Source organism: Rhinopithecus bieti, unplaced genomic scaffold (assembly GCF_001698545.2).
Source record: "Rhinopithecus bieti isolate Rb0 unplaced genomic scaffold, ASM169854v2 scaffold_2294, whole genome shotgun sequence".
NCBI lineage: Eukaryota > Metazoa > Chordata > Mammalia > Primates > Cercopithecidae > Rhinopithecus > Rhinopithecus bieti.
Window position 1 is genome coordinate 379,191 of NW_016803705.1, and position 6,931 is coordinate 386,121.

Below are 6,931 nucleotides of genomic sequence, written 5' to 3' on the forward strand. Positions count from 1 at the left end.
TTCTGCTTTAAACTGGCTGGAATGTGTTCTGCTGCCTGCAGCTGGACTCTGACCAATGCACCCTCTCCCTTACATCTACGGAAGTTCCGATTTCTTCCCAGTTTTGCACATGGGCCTGGGAGGGACTGAATGAGGAGTAAGGGTGGAGAAGGAAACAGAAGGGGTGTTTCCAGGAGCTGGCTGACCTAGGGGAAATTTTTTACCCAGGAAAACTTTTTGAACTGATAAGTTACAAAGGAGAGAGAAAACCAGAAGCCAGGAAATGGAGCCAAGGTTACAGCAGAGGAGAAAGTAAATTATATGGTAAATGGGAGAGGCTTATGAAGGCAGAGACTGAGAATGAGTTGAAAAGTCAGTAGTAAAAAAAAATTGAGAGCATGGGGCAAGGAGGGATTCAACTATTGGCAACACCAAGTACTTCAGGTAGCTGAGGTCAAGTTTAGTCTAGTATTGAGATAATTCAAATAATTTTCACTGTTGGACTGTGAATTAGGCAAAAATAGGCTCCAATGCCCATCCCACAAGCCCTAACAAATCCAGGATTCCTCCTAACACACCAAAGTGCCTTGGAAAGAAGAGGTAACTCATGTTTTCTCAAATCCTCTCAGGCTCATGCTTCTACTATATCCTCCATCTTGGCTTCCACCCTCCAGAAGAGCAGTGCCTCTTCCCAGCGTACTGCCTGCAGGACACTACTTCAAACGTTTTGCTTCTCAAAGTGTCACCAGTTCAAGACAACACATAGCAGACTTTCACGCCAGCAACACACAGCAGACTTCACAGCCGATATTATAGCGTAGCTTGTTACAGAAAACACAGCACTGAATGTGAGTCTCTTTCTTCAAAGTCCCTTGGCCAATGTGGCACTCAGATGCTTCTCTTTGAGTCCGGGTGTGGGGGCTCACAACTGTAATCCCAGTGCTTTGGGAGGCCAAGGCGGGAGAATCACTTGAAATCAAAAGTTCGAGACCAGCCTGGCCAACATGGTGAAACCCCATCTCTACTAAAAATAGAAAAATTAGCCAGGTATGGTGGTGCACACCTGTAGTCCCAGTTATTTGGGAGGCTGAGGCAAGAGAATCACTTGAACCTGTGAGATGGCGGTTGCGGTGAGCTGAGATCGCACCACTGCACTCCAGGCTGGGCAACAGAAAGAGACTCTGTCTCAAAAAAGAAAAAGAAGATTCCGTTTGGTTCTTTCTCCTACTTGGGCTCCTGCTTCATCGTGCAATGTGTCAAGACCCTCCTCTTCCCCACCAGCTAACCTCAGCAAATTATTTTTTTATTTCTTCTGTTGAGCCATTTACATTTTTGGGTCTCTCCTCATCCAGTGTGGCTGTCCAGATGACATTTTCTCCAGGCAAAATGGCCCATGGAGACAGTTTGTCATCTAAGACATTTTCTACCGCTAGCTCTTAAATCAGAGTGAGAGGTGGTTTTGAAGACATGGTAGAGAAGGTTTATTTGGATCAAACTCCTAGAGGAAGAATGGGGAATGGCATCCAGGGCTCAGACAGAAAGGATGATTCTCCTTGAACCCTCCCACAAGGTGGGAGAAAATTGCAGAGGTAGGCAAGAGAAAAAGGGACAGAAGAGAGAAGACTTCCCACTCTCTTCCTGGAAGGCTGAGAATCGGTGGGCAGTTCCCCTTGTCTTTTAACTCAGCCTTGGTGCATTCCATGATGTCAAAGCATAGTGGTTAGGAGTCTGCACTATACTGAGAAAAATGACAGAATTCCAAGCCAAAAAAACAAAGTCTGCACTAGAGCCAGGTTGCCTGAAAATAAACCCTCACTCCACCACTTACAAGCTGCATGGCTTCCAGGCAAGTTTGCCTGATTCTCTGCATTTTGTAAAATGAGGATAGTAATATTACCTATCTTATAGGGCTTATGGGAGTATTAAATGAGAAAAGCATAAAATGCATAGAACAGTGACTTAAATCTCAAGTGCTCAGTAAAAACCAGCTACGTTCTGGTAACGGGAGTGGCCTCTTAAAGGAAACAGACTGGGATAGACACATCTTCTAAGACTCAGCAAGAATGAACTGGGCAGTAAAGTAAGATTAAGGGGTTGAGTCTCCCACTCTGCTGTTCAAAGATATGTGGCCTTGCACACAGTGCATAACCTGTCCAAGCTCAGTTTCCTTACCCACAAAGTAGGGGTGATTATACCTACCTCCTGGGGCTCTTCTGGGGATAAAAGACACTAACACTTAAAAAGAGAATGGCACAGTGGCACTATAAAGTCTGTCCTTGTCTGGAAAGTGAGTTCCACACCCAGGCTGATCCCTCATTCTTACTCTTTCTCACTAGCCAGAAGGGATTAAAAACACCAGCAACAAGAATTTAGGACTGTCTCTCTTGCCTTCCCATCCCCCTCCTTTTTTTTTTTGAGACAAAGTCTTGCTCTGTTGCCCAGGCTGGAGTGCAGTGGTGTGATCTTGGCTCACTGCACCTCCACTTCTTGAGTTGAAATAATTCTTGTGCCTCAGCCTCTCAAGTAGCTGGGATTACAGGCATGGCCACCATGCCAGCTAATTTCTATATTTTTAGTAGAGATGGGGTTTCACCATGTTGGTCAGGCTGGTCTCGAACTCCTGACCTCAAGTGATCCACCTGCCTCGGCCTCCCAAAGTGCTGGGATTGCAGGCATGTGCCACTGTGTCTGTCCACCTTCCTCTCTCTCTCTCTATATATATATAAAATTCTCAATTGTATTCTCAATAGACATTATTTTTAAAAACTTGATTAAAGTTGAAGCAACAATAAATATATCTTTATAACAATCATTCTTATAACCAACTGATTGAATAAACCAGACTTGCCAGAAAGCAGACAGAATCATCTTATTCATTCTCCCATTGCCCAATCAATGTGCTCTTTGGCCCTCTTCTTCCCTACTCTGGAATGAAACCTTAAGTGAGATCCCATAGCTTTCCCCATCATTCTTAGATAATAAAAAGGTCTTCACATCATGTTCAAACATTAAGGAGATCCAACCAGTGTAATAACCAAATAATCAAAACTGCAAGCTCCTCCCCTAGTTAAAACTTACCCATCCCCCAACACAGTAGAAATTGACCCCTACGGTAGGCAAGGGGGTCAATTTCTCTGTACTTGTTACAATTCAATTTCTCTGTACTTCTTACAGTTCAATTTCTCTGTACTTCTTACTCCATCTCCTACCCCATTCATTAGTTTCTGATTGTGGACCTTTGGGGTCCAGTACAGGGGGACAGGAGGAGGCGATGGAGGAAAAGACTTACTTGAAGGGAGAAGCTGCTCAGGGCATTGGCGCCCTGTGGCATGGCGAATGTCCCCTGCAGACTCTTACTCTCCTGTAGCTCTGTGACTGTCTCTTTGGAAAACCTCCTGCCGGGCACCTCCACATCTAACCCTTTTGACATAGAGTTAGATTCCTGTCCCTCAGCTGGCTGCTTAGAACTCTCCACTCAGCTCTGACTTCCAGCAGCCAAAACCTGTCCATCACGATAAGTGGGCAACTGTCCTTTGCACATCCTCTTACAATTTGGCATGCATGAACAGTATGAACTCAGCTTCCCAAAGAATAACCTGAAACACAACATTTTCCAGTTCTCTTAGTACAGGGCAGGAACAAGTGACAAAGATTCTACGAATCAGAGGCACCGTGTGAGGCTTTCACACTGAAGTTAAACATGAGCAAACAGGCAGGTGGGCACGGCCTCCACGGTTCTGGTGGGTGTGTCCATAGGTGGGTGTGGCTTCCATAATGCTGGTGTGGGTGTCTCCAGGCGCCGTTCAGCCCTGGAGTCAGTGGAGGGCCAGCATCAGCTCCCTTCTCAGGACAGTCTCTCTGGTGAGGTTCTGGCACTTGGTCCTAGGAGAGCAGACTAGGAACTTATTCTCAAGATTTTGTTCAGTCACTAACGCCCTCTGAAAAATTCCTTTCTATTTACGCTGACTGGCAGGGATTCTGTCATCTGCAACTAAGAACTCTTACCAAGGTAGAATCCCTTTTCCCCCCTGAGAAGATCATTGAGCCAGCTCCCTTTGAGGATGACTCTAGGCTGGCTTCCTTCCAGAAGCCACATCCAAGGGGTTCACTATCGTCAACATGCAGCTTGCTCAGGTAACCACCACCTGTCTCCACTCTACTGTCAGAGAAAGCTGATTGGCCCAGCCCCCCTCCTTCAAACTCTTCTTGTTGAGAGTCTCAAACCAGTCCCTGTCCCCCCAGCCCCAAGCTCTAGGAGACTCTTACACATCTCTGCAAGCAGCTCTCCAAACTCTTTCCTCACTAGGTTCCAGGTGAAGGGAACACGCTCCCTTCCCTATCCCTATATAGTGGGCACAGAAATGCCCAGCACCCCCATGGTGCACCCCAACAGCTCCTTACTCTTCACTGGACTCCTCATCTCCTTCTTCTCTTCTTCTATAGCCCAGGCAGGGCTGATGGGCTAAAGTTGGCCAAACAAACTTTGCAATTTCACAGCATATTCTGCATGGCTGGCTTTTGGGGCTTTGGGGAAAAAAACTCTACAATATGCATGTGCATCCCTGGCTTCCCCCAACTTCCCAGCTCATCCTTCCCCAGCCTCCAGTCCCTCATGGGAAACAATCCCTGGCCTCTGGTCGCACCTGACAAGGGAGTGGTGGGATCCCGAAGCCGTTGAAGTGTGTGTGCCAGCGAAAGGTCTGGAACAGATTTAAGAAAGAGAACCTGAATTGGCAGTAAATCAATAGGAAATAAATGTTTACATTCACTCATTGAAAAGAGGCATTTCTAAGCTCAGCACATATCAGAGCCACACATGGAGACTTCTCTCTCCTCCACTACACAGAAAATGAACAAATCCCGAGAACAAGTGTCATTCAAGGATGTATGTGTAGACTTTACCCAGCAAGAGTGGCATCTGCTGGATCCTGCTCAGAAGATGCTGTCCAGAGATGTGATTCTGGAAACTTGCAGCAATCTGGTCTCAGCCAGGTGTCGTATTACTAAGCCAGAAGTGATCTTCAGGATAAAGCAAGGGGCTCCTGAATATTAGAGGAAGGATTTCCAAGCCAGTGCCACCCAGAAAGGAACTGGAAAGTTGATGACCTGTCAGAGAATGGCCAGGAAAACCGAGACAAGCATTTTGGGAGTTTGTGTTCACCAAAACAAAACAGTAAGCATAGAAAGTGGTAATAGAATAAGAAAAACTTTCAATTTGGGTACAAGCCCTGTTTCTTCAAGAAATTTTCCTTATAAAATATGTGACTTGTGTGAAATGAGTTTAAAAAATATTTTGTGTTTAATTATTGATCAAAAGCAGTGTTCCAGAAAGAAGCCTGATGCGTTTAATGTGTGCAAGAAATTGCTCCTTGATATTAGGCATGAAAAAATTCCTATTTTTTTTTTTTTTTTTTACAAATAAGAGTTAATCTTGGATAGGAGAGACACTCTAAATATAATGAATGTGGAAGAACTTTCACTGTTGAAAGCTCAAAGAACTCATTTGGAAATGGAGCCATATGGATGCAGTATTTGTGAGAAGTCCTCCTGTGTTGATTTTAGATTTGGACATCAGATCAGATAATTCTTGTAAGGGAGAATCTTTTTTTTTTTTTTTTTTTTTTTTTTTTTTTTTTTTTTTTTTTTTTTTTTTTTTACAGAGAGTTTTGCTCTTATACCCAGGCAGGATTGTAGTGGTGGGATCTTACTCACTGCAACATCCACCTCTAAGGTTCAAGCGATTCTCTTGTCTCAGCCTCCTGAGTAGTTGAGACTACAGGTGCATGCCATCACATCCAGCTAATTGTTTTATATTTTTAGTAGAGATGGGGTTTTGCCATGTTGGCCAGTCTGGTTTCAAACTCCTGGCCTCAAGTGATCCACCCACTTCAGCTTCCCAAAGTGCTGGGATTACAGGTGTGAGCCACCATGCCCGGCCTATAAGGGAGAATCTTTATGAATACAATGAATATAGGAAATCTTCTGTGACAATTCAACTTTCATGATCCATCAGGGAGCTTACACAAGAAAGATTCCCCATGGTTATAAATTGAGTAACAAAACTTGGGAAAACTCAACTCTTTTTAAACATCAGATAGTACAGGTTGGGGGAAGCCCTCTGACCACAATGAAAATGGAATAACTTCAGCAAGAAGTTACATCTCATCCAGCTTTGGAGAGCTCACTCAGGAGAAGAAAACCTACAAATGTGGTGAATGTGGGAAAACCTTGTGGGAGAAGTCAAACTTCACTCAGCATCAGAGAACACACACAGGAGAGAAGCCCTATGAATGTACTGAATGGGGAAAAGCCTTTTGCCAGAAACCACACCTTATCAACCATCAGCAAACACACATAGGAGAAAAGCCCTATGACTGTAACCAATGTGGAAAAATGTTCTGTGCAAAGTCGAACATCACTGAACATCAGAGAACTCACACAGGGCAGAAGCCCTATGAATGGGAAATCCTTCTGCCCCAGGTCAGCCCTCACCATCCATCAGGGAACACACACAGGAGAGAAATCCTTTGTATGTCATGAATGTGGAAAATTCTTCTGTGTGAAGTCAAATCTCATTGTCCATCAAAGAACTCACACGGGAGACAAACCCTATAAATGTAGTGAATGTGGGAAAACCTTCTGTGAAAAATCAGCTCTCACCAAACATCAGAGAATTCACACAAGGCCGAAAGCTCTTTGCACATCCTGAATGTTAGAAGGCTTCATATACCTGTCAAATTTTTGTTCAGCTTTTAAAAATTAGAGAAAGCACAGAATATCAGAAATTACTAGAAAATGACGTCTTGTTTGAATACGTGAAAGCATTCAAGAAAAATTAAACCTTTTCATTAGGAAATTTGCACTGAGGGGAATGCTGTGTAAATAATGCAGCAAAAACCTTTATCAAAAATTTATGTTGTTTAGTGTTGTATTCCAAATGTAATACCTAAAT

The 6,931-nt window shown here is 44.0% G+C and overlaps 1 pseudogene; it reads left to right on the plus strand.

Moving 5' to 3' along the window:
- Window positions 1–4,828: 4,828 nt before the first annotated feature.
- On the plus strand, window positions 4,829–6,688 carry LOC108515152 (zinc finger protein 248 pseudogene; annotated as a pseudogene).
- The last annotated feature ends 243 nt before the right edge of the window (window positions 6,689–6,931 follow it).